This window comes from Arachis duranensis, chromosome 10 (assembly GCF_000817695.3).
Source record: "Arachis duranensis cultivar V14167 chromosome 10, aradu.V14167.gnm2.J7QH, whole genome shotgun sequence".
NCBI lineage: Eukaryota > Viridiplantae > Streptophyta > Magnoliopsida > Fabales > Fabaceae > Arachis > Arachis duranensis.
In genome coordinates, this window is record NC_029781.3 from 17,576,599 (window position 1) to 17,587,313 (window position 10,715).

The window sequence follows — 10,715 nt, forward strand, 5'->3', positions numbered from 1 at the left end:
TATAATTAATTATTAAATACTAAGAAATATAATTTTTTGAAATGGATACCTTTTAGAAATAAAAAATAGAGAAGAGAGGCAAACATACTAGCATGAGAATGGGCTACATCAGGTTATCAGTATGCTTGGTACCAACAATATTACATAAAATGTTAATTATATATGATTGATAAGTATATTATAATAATTGATAAATAGTATAATATTAGAATGATTGATAATTAGTATGATTATTTATTAATTATTAATTTTAATATAATTATAAAAAAATATATTTTTTTAAAATAAGTTAAAAAATATATATATATTNNTATTAATACCAGAATGTGTTATATCAGTATTTTTAGAGTTAGAATATAACTTATTTTAGAATAATATACTGATGATGATGAATATGTAAAAAGTTAAAAATAAAAATTGGATATTAGATACCGAAAGCGAAATTGCCATGGATGAAGATAAAAAATGCAAAAAATAAATACAAAAATTAGGTAAAAATGAACATATTCTTATTGTATCTAATTATCTGTTAACAATTATAACTTCTTATTGAAATAAATAGTTTAATTGAAAATATCAATAAATTCGTGCACATGAGATTAGAAGTGTTCAAATTCAAACCGATTTAAATTAAATCACTCATCCAATTCAATCCAAACCGAAAATCGATTAAAACCGCTAATTCGGATTTGATTGAATCTTATTTTTTGCCAACCGTTGGATCGGATCGAATTTCGGATCTACTTTTCACAACCAATCCAATCCAATGCAAACCGCACAATGTATTATAATATTATTATTTTATTATTATGTTTACAATTATACTTATAACATATTCAATTTATTATACATTTTTCATATATTATTTTTTTTGGTGTCTAAACATGGAAAGAAACAAAGTAAACACTATCCTATATCCGAGCGAATGATTTGCTGGAGATCAGCACAAGGTTCAGACCAAATAACATGATTAGAGTTACTCTTGGCACCATTTCTAGCCATCCAATCCGCAGCTCTATTTGTTTCTCGGGACACCCACTCAACATGAACAAGCCAAAGACAAGATAAAAGCTCATCAATCTTGTGAACCAAATATGTTACTTTAGATGAATACCCACCTGTAAGCTCATGCATGATGTGCAGAATGTCAAGACAATCCTTTTCACATATAATATCCCTCAAATCGCAATCCCAAACTAAAACCAGCCCCCTCCAAACAGCAAATAATTCACATCTGATGATAGACCAGGGGGAATGCTTCCAGAGCAACTCGAGATCTAATCTCCCTTAGAATCTCTAATAATACACCCAAATCCCGCTAAATTTGAATCCTGATACAAGCTTACATCACAATTAACTTTAAAACTGTTGCCTACCGATGGTTCCCAACACAGGCAATTTCGGAGAGACCTAAAGGCATTGTTTCGATTCCTGTAAACCTGTAAGTCCTTAGCGGTAATTCTGGCTAAGGCAACAACCTTGTGGTCTGTCTAAGGGATTTCAGTATTGAATATGTCATTGTACCTATATCTCCATACCCACCAAAGTCCTGCACCAAAAGACGCCTCATTGTTAGCCAAGGCCTTCCGAAACCACTCTTCAAGAGCAGTACCAGCTGTCGAGTCCAGGATACTAGGATCTAACATATGTCAAATTGCCTTTGATCGTTCACAGTCTCTAAGGCAATGCTCCATAGTCTTCTGCACCTTGTTACATCTTTTATACATATCTGAAGAAGCTAAATGCCGCTTGAATTGAAAGGTCTCAGTTGGTAGAGCATCATGTAAGCCACGCCACATAGTAAATTTGAACTTCTTCGGAATGTTTATATTCCACAACCAGTTCCAGTTACTATTGGCATTTTAATTTAATATTTTCTCTAATAACCATCTATAACCCTCCCTTACACTATACTTTTTTGTTGCTGCAGGCCACCACTCCCACTGTGGCTCTAACTCAGTCGAACTAGAATATCTCAGACCACAAATAAATTGCTTAATCTCATGCGGAATAGGTGTGGTAAGACTATCAACCTCCCAAGACACCCCTTTCCATAAGTCAGCCACTATGAAATCTGATTCAGAAACATGTACATAAGGAACAAGGTTGCAAAGCTTACCAAAAGGAGTCCACTCATCATACCAAACTGATTTGTGGACATCCCCAATATTCCAATAAAGCCCTTCCTTGAAATGCTCATAGGCACTAACAATGTTCTTCCAGGTAGCCGATGAAGAATTTCTACTATTTTCGTTCATACCAGATTGATTCCTAAGATATTTATGCTTCAGAACCTCCACCCACAACTTCTCACTATTATTTAGACAATCCTATACCAACTTTCTCAGAAGTGCCATGTTAGCACAGGTAGTATCCCTAATACCCAATCTTCCTGCTCTTTTAGGAGTTATGGCGACCTCCCACCTGACCAGAGGCAACCCTTTGCCGGTCGCTTGGCCTTTCCACAAGAACTGTCTCATCAAGGAATCACTTTTATTACATGCATACTTCGGGAGAAGAGAAATTTGCATTTCATAAACCGGGATAGAGGCCATAACCGATTTAACAAGACAAAGCCTCCCTGCCTTATTCAGCAAGCATCCTTTCCAACTGGAGAGCTTTCTCGAAATTTTTTTAATAACCTCTTGAGCTGTCTTCCTGGAAGCTCTGGCATGACCGATGTTAATTCCCAGGTATTTATCCAAATTATTGCAGAACCGGATGTTAAAGACCCCTGAGAAAACCTCTTTTCTCCTCTCTGACACCCTCTTGGAACATTGGGCCTTTGACTTATGAAGATTTATCTTCAAACTTGACGCTCTAGAAAATAAGTCCAGGCAATGCATAACCTCTATTACTTGAGCTTTTGATGCCTTACGGAAAAGCAAAAGATCATATGCAAACACAAAACGAGAGAGTCATGGTCCGTTCCTAGAAACCGCTACCGGGTTCCACAAACCTTAGGAAACTCTATGAGAGATAAAGCAGGCAAGCATTTTCATACAGAGTATAAATAGATAAGGAGACATGGGATCTTCTTGCCTCAACCCTCTCTTTGGATTGAAATTTTGGAGCCTGTTTCTATTCCATAAAACTTCCAACGAAGAGGAAGTCACACAATTCAATACAAGATTAATGGTAGCCTTTGGAAACCCAAACCGGACCAAAGTAGCTTCCAAAAAACGCCAGTCTACCATGTCATAAGCTTTTTCTAAATCAATCTTGAACGCCATGGTCCTTTTTCGAGACTTAGTGTTCCTCATGAAGTACATAATCTCCTGAGCAATGATAATATTCTCTGTGGTTCCTCTTCCTGGAATGAACCCTCCTTGCAAAGGACCAATAATCTCCGACAGAAAAGGTCGGAACCTGTTAACTAGAACCTTTGTGACAATTTTATAAATTACATTACATAAGCTAATAGGCCGAAACTCCTGTAAGGAAGAGGGAACTTCCACTTTAGGAATTAGAACAACGAGAGTATCGAAAATAGCCACATTCATTGGCTCACCCTCAAAGGCTCGCTTGACCAGTCCACACACATCATTGCTAAGAGAGTCCGAAAACTCTTTGTAGAAAATTGCTTGAAATCCATCTGGCCCTGGGGCCTTAAACGAACTCATGGTCATCACAGCTCTTTTAACCTCTTCAGACGTCACTGGTTCCACTAGCTTTTGACAAGCCTTAGTACTAAGAGACGGGCAAGGAAAATGCCCCCTGGCGTCCAGGTCAATATCCTCCCTTGTAGAAAAGAGTTTTTGAAAGAAAGAATTTGCCGCTATTTCTAGAGTTGAAGTCTCCATGTTCTAAGACCCATCCTCCAAAAACAACCCATGAATTTTGTTCCTCTTTCACCTGATAACCGTCTGCAGATGAAAAAATTTTGTATTTCTGTCTCCACATCTCACCCATTGTTCTCTAGATTTTTAATACCACAACAGCTCTTCTTGAAGAAGGACAGCATTCAGTTCCTGATGCAAAACTTGCTTTTTGATCCTAAGCTGTTGATCCTCCTGACTCTCCAGAGTAATCTGAATGTCATTCAAAAGCCTCTCTAACTCCCTTTTCTTAACAAAAATATTGACAAAAACCTTTTTATTGAAGCTAGTTGCATCTTTTTGAACCTCCAACAAATATTTGACCACATCCGGAGCTCCTTTATTCCAAGCTGTATGAATAACATTCCTAAAAAGAGGATGAGTCATCCATGCAGCTTGGAATCTGAACGAACAATGGCCCTTGGTAGCCCTCTCTGCCATCTTTCACCTAGTGAACAACGGGCAATGATCAGAATAAAGGCACACCAGCACCTCAGTATAAGCCTCCGGAAACATCAGTCGCCAGTCCTGGTTGATGACTGCTCTATCAAGCTTCTTAGCCACCTGCACCCCACCTTTCACCTTCCTGTACCAAGTGAATCTTCTCCCAATAGCCCCCATATTAAACAGCCCATAATCCTCCAATGTTTTCACAAATTGTTCTGCTCTGGCAAGTCTAAACTGCCCCCTCTAACTTCACTCTGCAACAGCACATCATTAAAGTCCCCTAACACAATCCAAGGTCCATGGATCATATTAGCAATCCTTGTCAAGTCACCCCACAGTTCTTTACGCTGATGTATATGCGGATTAGCATACACTGCACTACAGTAACTAGAAGTATTGCCCATAGTGATTTCAAAACTGATACATTGATCAACTACATTCAATACTCTCACAGAAATATTTGAATTAGAACATAGAACCCAGATACCCCCACTATGACCATTGGTCTCAATAATACCAACACCCTGGTAACCTAGATTATTCCAAAAAGATTTCATCCTCTCGAAAGGAATATAGGTTTCAAACAGAATGAAAAAAGTATGGTGAAATTTATTCACTAACTCTTTACTATAAACTCGGGCCAATTTATTATAGGCCCCTCTAATATTCCAAAATAGAAAGCTTAAATCTAATTAATCCATAAAATAATTGCACTGTAAAAAGGACCAACCTCAACCGAAGTTCCTAACGAGATGATGAAGATCCACCATTATATCCCCTTGACACTTGCTTGTCCTTATCCGGTTGTTGTCCGGATTGCTTGTGTCCCTCCACTAACAACCCTTTCAATTTGCTGATTTGCTACTTGCTGGTGTCGCCAAGGCAATTCGGAGTCGACGACGAATTCTGCAAAAAAAGAAGGGCTCAACCTCTTCTGTCCATTTTTTAAAATGGCAGTGAAAGTTGGCACCGCAACGGAGACAGCTTTGCCCTTCACCCCTTGCTGTTTGGAAGACGCCATGTGTGCTTGAGATTCGCCAACCGACCCAGTCTTCACCCCTGATTCGGCTCCTCTCATACGTAGCCCAAAGTCACGGTTCTGGTCCAATTTCTGATTTAAGTGCATCGACACTTTGTCTTTAGAGGTTTGTTGGACTTTGTTTGATTGGCTCAATTTTTCTCTCCTTTTACCGCTAACTTTGGTCCAGTCAGCCTTATTTCCTAAATGCTGGACCCCACTTCCTTCCCATGCAACGTATCACCCAATTCCTCTCCAATTTCTACAACTATAACTGAATCTTTGGGATTGCATCCAAATTCAAAATGTAATTTATTTATTTATTTTAACTAACCTATAATTTTATTTCTATTGTTATGTTATCGTTGGTTTTTTAAGATATTGTTAAGACTTGCTATGTTATTGTTGGTTATTTGAAATTTAATGTTGAGACTTGTTATATATATATATTTTAAAAAATCATCCAATCCAAACTGTACCGCAAGTAAACATAGTGTTCGGATCAGATGAGTTTTTGACTCAAAATCGATCCAAACCACACTGCAAACACCCCTACATGAGATCAACTCTAATATAATATAGAAGGTATTTTCTGTTAAATAAGACCCCTACTTAACGGTCCTTAATACAAATTTTTTCCATGCAAATAATTATTATAATTGTTAAATTTAAGAGTTTTTTTTTGCATCTTTAAGTGTTTGTTTGGCTGTCATTATCTTGATAATTTAAAAAATATCTTTTTTTTAATAAAAAATATCTTTTTTATTTTTTAGTGTGTTTGACAAATTTCTAATAATAAAAGTAAAAGCACTAGAAAAAAAAATCATTTTTGAGAAACTGTAATTTACATCTTTTTTTTTTAAAGATTTTTTTTACTTAAAAAAAGATGTTTTTCATATAATAAGTAAACAAAAAGTACTTTTATATTATTATACCCAAAAATAATTTATAGATAAAAAGATCTTTTTGTATGAGATGTCCAAACATAAAATTACTTTTACTTTTTCATAAAATCTTTTAAAAAAAGATAACTAAAAAATATCTTTTTTTAAAAGCTCACTCAAACAAGTCCTAAATCTCGAAATTATATTTTATAGAAATGCTTAAAATAGCATTAGTGATAATCAACAAAGTAAAGTGTCTTAATTCTCTTACTAAATTACTGATTGTTGGAGTTTTCACCTTTACATTGATATGATTGTGTATAGAAAAAATTATTTTAAACGACTGTTACAGAGATTTAATTATTAAAATAATATTTTTAATATAAAAATTATTAAAAAATATTTGATTTTTATAATATTTAAATCGAATGATTAAATTTTTTTTATAGAAAAATAAATATCTTTAAATTATTTTTCATTTATTTCTATTTTATAAACATAATATTTTTAATTATTTATTATATTCAAATTTTTATTGAATTCATTTATAACAAAAAAAATTGTTATTTCAAATATAAATATAGTTAATTAATTAGTGACTAAAAATTGATATGTCTATTTAGAAATTAATTTTAAACTGATTAGATAAATTATTGTATATTCAATCTATTATTAAAATTAAAAACAAATACTAAGCTTCATTCTCCCTAGAAACCTGTAAAACCCATTAGCAGGGAGAATCTGCGCAACATATGTATATACATTATATTAAATCTAATAATTCTAATAATTCCAATAAATCTTCTCTCTTCAAAACACTTCTTTATCTACATTAAACCATATTTTCATTGCAAAAGAATAGTGAAGGTAAGGGGAAAAAATGTGTAGATCCTATAATTTTTTAATTGAAAATAAAATGATGAACAAGTAAAAAAAGTTTAAATTATTTCGATCATACATCTTTATAGAATAATGATAAAAGAGTTAAATTTAAAGTCAGAGGATTTATCAATGGCATGGTTCTGAAAATCGGACCGGACCGGACGGTTCAATCGGAATAATCGAGAACCGGTCACTTAGCCGGTCCGGTAACAAAAAAAATCGTCTGACAAAAAATTGGTAAAAAAACCGGTCGAACCGGCGATTAACCGGTGAATCGAAAGAACCGTCCGATTTTTTAACGGTTTTTGGTTTGAAAGCTAAAATGCTAAACGACATCGTTTTGGCTAAAAAAAAAAAGAGAAAACGCGTAAAAAAGGAACACAGCGTCGAAGCCCTAATCAGTTTTCCTTCCCCTCTCCAGATTCCAGAAATCACCACCATTCACACCCAAGCTCCAAAAATCACCATCGCCACCAATTACCATCGCCACCCACAGCCATCAGTGAAGCCCACCGCCATCGCTATCGCCACCGCATCCCGCAGCCAGCCATCCACAGCAGTGACGACATTGACCACCGCAACCACCACCGCGTCCTGCTTCTCGCCGAGCCCACCTCCTCTGTCGTCATCGCCGAGTGTCGCCGAGCTCGCCTACTCGCCGCCGGTAATACTCTGTTCTTGATTTATTTGCTACCTTCTGTTTATGATTTATGAGCTCGCTTCCTTCTGTGAATTTGGTTGCTGCTTCTGATTTTTGTTTTTGATTGCTTCATGATTTTTGAGCTCGCCTCATCAGTGGTCTGTATGCGAGTTTTGGTGTTTTGGACACAGAGAAAGAGAAGGCCAAAGGGTTGTGTTTGTGTGAGGAGGGAAGAGTGTGGAGAGTGTTGGGAGACTGCTCACGCCATATTCTACGGTGGCAGCGATGCCTACGGAACAATGAGTATCCACTATCACTTCAAAGTTTCTTCCTTTCTAACCCTTCAACTAAAAAACCTTCACTTTTCTTATGTTTTACTATGTTTTCTAAACCATACTTGACACTTCTCGATTTTCTACTCGTTTGTTTCTCTTTTTTACAAATTTTTTTTGTCATTGCTTTATTTTGTTTGGAATGTATTTCTGAATTTTGGATTTCATATGATGCTCCAATAGGATATCTTCCATTTATGATATTGAAACCCTGCTTCCAATGCTTTTTTTTTTTGTTATTATAGGACCCTTTTTGATTGATGTAGTTCTGTTTATTTGGTTAATTTCTTAGCTAATTGGTGTTTGTGTGTTAGGGTAGATCAATATGAATAACATGAAGGTTCCAAATGTTCCTGGTGGAGGGCTTTCTGCTCTGCTCAAAGTTAGCATCTTTGGTGGTCTTGCTGTGTATGGAGCTGCAATGGGTATTCTGTGCTTGTCTATACTAATATACCTTTGTTTTGCAATTGAAATGTTTGTGATGTGTTTTGCAACTTGCAGCACTTGTTCCATTCTGAAAGGGTATTCTATGGAAGTATTTTGTTATGAATTTTCTGGCCTTATGGTAGACTAACAGTCTTCTTGTGAAGCATGAGTCAAAAACAGTGTTAATGTGCTTCTATATATCTGAATCAGTGTATTTCAAAGTCCTGCATATGGTAAACTGGTTGTTATGTATCAACAAATTATGCTTGTCTGTATTAATATACCTTTGTTTTGGATAGTATCATTCAATCTATTTATACTTTACAGCCACAATTTAAGTGTTGCTAGATAATATGTACACAAGCCATGCCAATTTAAATTCTTTTGAGTTTCTTAGTATCATTATATTTCTCTTCGTTAATGATCTATGAAGTTGTTTAGTTATAAACTTTGATGTTTGAAGTTATTTGTGAACCTCTAATATTAAGTTATGAATAATTTATTATGTGAAATTTTAAATTTTATTAAGTTAGAAATTATTGAATTTATATATTTAAAATTATTTTTAGATTTTTTAATAATTTTATTTAATATTTAATTAAACCGGTTGAACCCCGGTCAAACCAGTAAACCATTGAACCAGTAACCTCACCGGTTTATTGACCGGTCCGATTCTCGCAACCTTGATCAATGGTGAAACAGTATATGCAATAACTTTTTTTTTTGTTATAGATAAAGGTGTATAAATAAATATTTGAAGAAGATAGGTAAATATAAAGAAAATATGTTTATAATAAAGAAATAAATAAAAGAATAATATAAGGATTTTTGTTTTTTTATAAAAAATATTTGATTTTTCTATTAAATATTATAGGAATTAATTCTTCTTAATAATTTTGATATTAAAGATTCTTTTTAATAATTAAATCTCTCTAATAGTCTTTTAGTATAATTTTTTTTTGTGTATAACTAATTTTGTCTGATTTTGTCCAATTTAACAATAAGAGGATTTTGAAAATAGTAAGGGTTTAATTTTGATATATTGAGAGTGTAAAATATTTGACACAATCATATAATTATATTTGTCCTTTTGAATGATATTTACGAAATTAATAAAAATACTAGTTATTTTTAATGATATGACATTGCATGATTGAATACACGTACTGAGAGTATCAAAATTAAATTCGAATAGTAATTAGTAAATTCTATATAATTTGAGGTACTAGGTGGATATTAATATGGGATATGATTTTGTCACACTTGATTCTCTCGAATTGAACATTGATAAAGGCTGAGTTAGACAATTGGATGAAAGTAATTATTTATTTATTTTACGAAGAACACTGTTTAGCGTATAATTAAGGATGATCTTTAATATTATTTTTTTATGAAATATAATTTTTTTTAAAGTCAGAAAAAAAGGGGTGCATATATCATATTTTTTTCCTTATTTTTTTTGGTGGTCTTGAAGGTGAACAAGTAAATGTGTAGACTTTGTTTTGGACCTTATAATGCGTAAGCTTTTTCTTTTTATGGACAGGATGTGTAGTGTGTGAGTAAGATAGGGCATTTGTAGCAACCTTGTAGGCCTCTACGTTCAAGGAATGTGAAAGTTATTGAAATTGATATCTCCAAAACCTTTATGAGAAATGTACTGACCCAAGAAAAAGGTTAAACCTTATAGGCCTCTACGTTCAAGGAATATTTAATGTACTGATGTCGTATGTTGATTTACAGCTGCTGGATGTAGTTCCATTGGGAATAATTAAGGTTAAAGTCTGAAAATGAAAAGCCTGAAAATATACACATTCACACTTATTCTCATTAAATAGCATTTGGTAATTTTGTTGTCTGGATTCGGATACTGCCGCTAATTCTTCAATTATGAACGTAGTCCTCGACTGATCAAACTGATAAACGTTCATAGTATTGATGTACTTTGAATTGAATTACATGGCCTTCATTAATGTTTGTGAGAATTCAGTACTAACTTGATGAAGTTGGCCAAGGGCCTCTGAACCTTTCTTAGCAAAAGGTTCACCCAACGTAAATAACTTGACTTAACAAGAGCAGTGATGAGCAAATTACGAGAACCCTTCATGACAGCATTGATACACTCCGAGATGTTTGTCGTCATATGACCAAACTGACGACCTTCATCCGCATATTGCACCCAATGTGAGCAAGGAATTTCTTCAAGCCAGTTTGTGATTACAACATTCTCGCCTCTTAGACGGCCAAAATAATGAGCGAACTCCCGTTGTG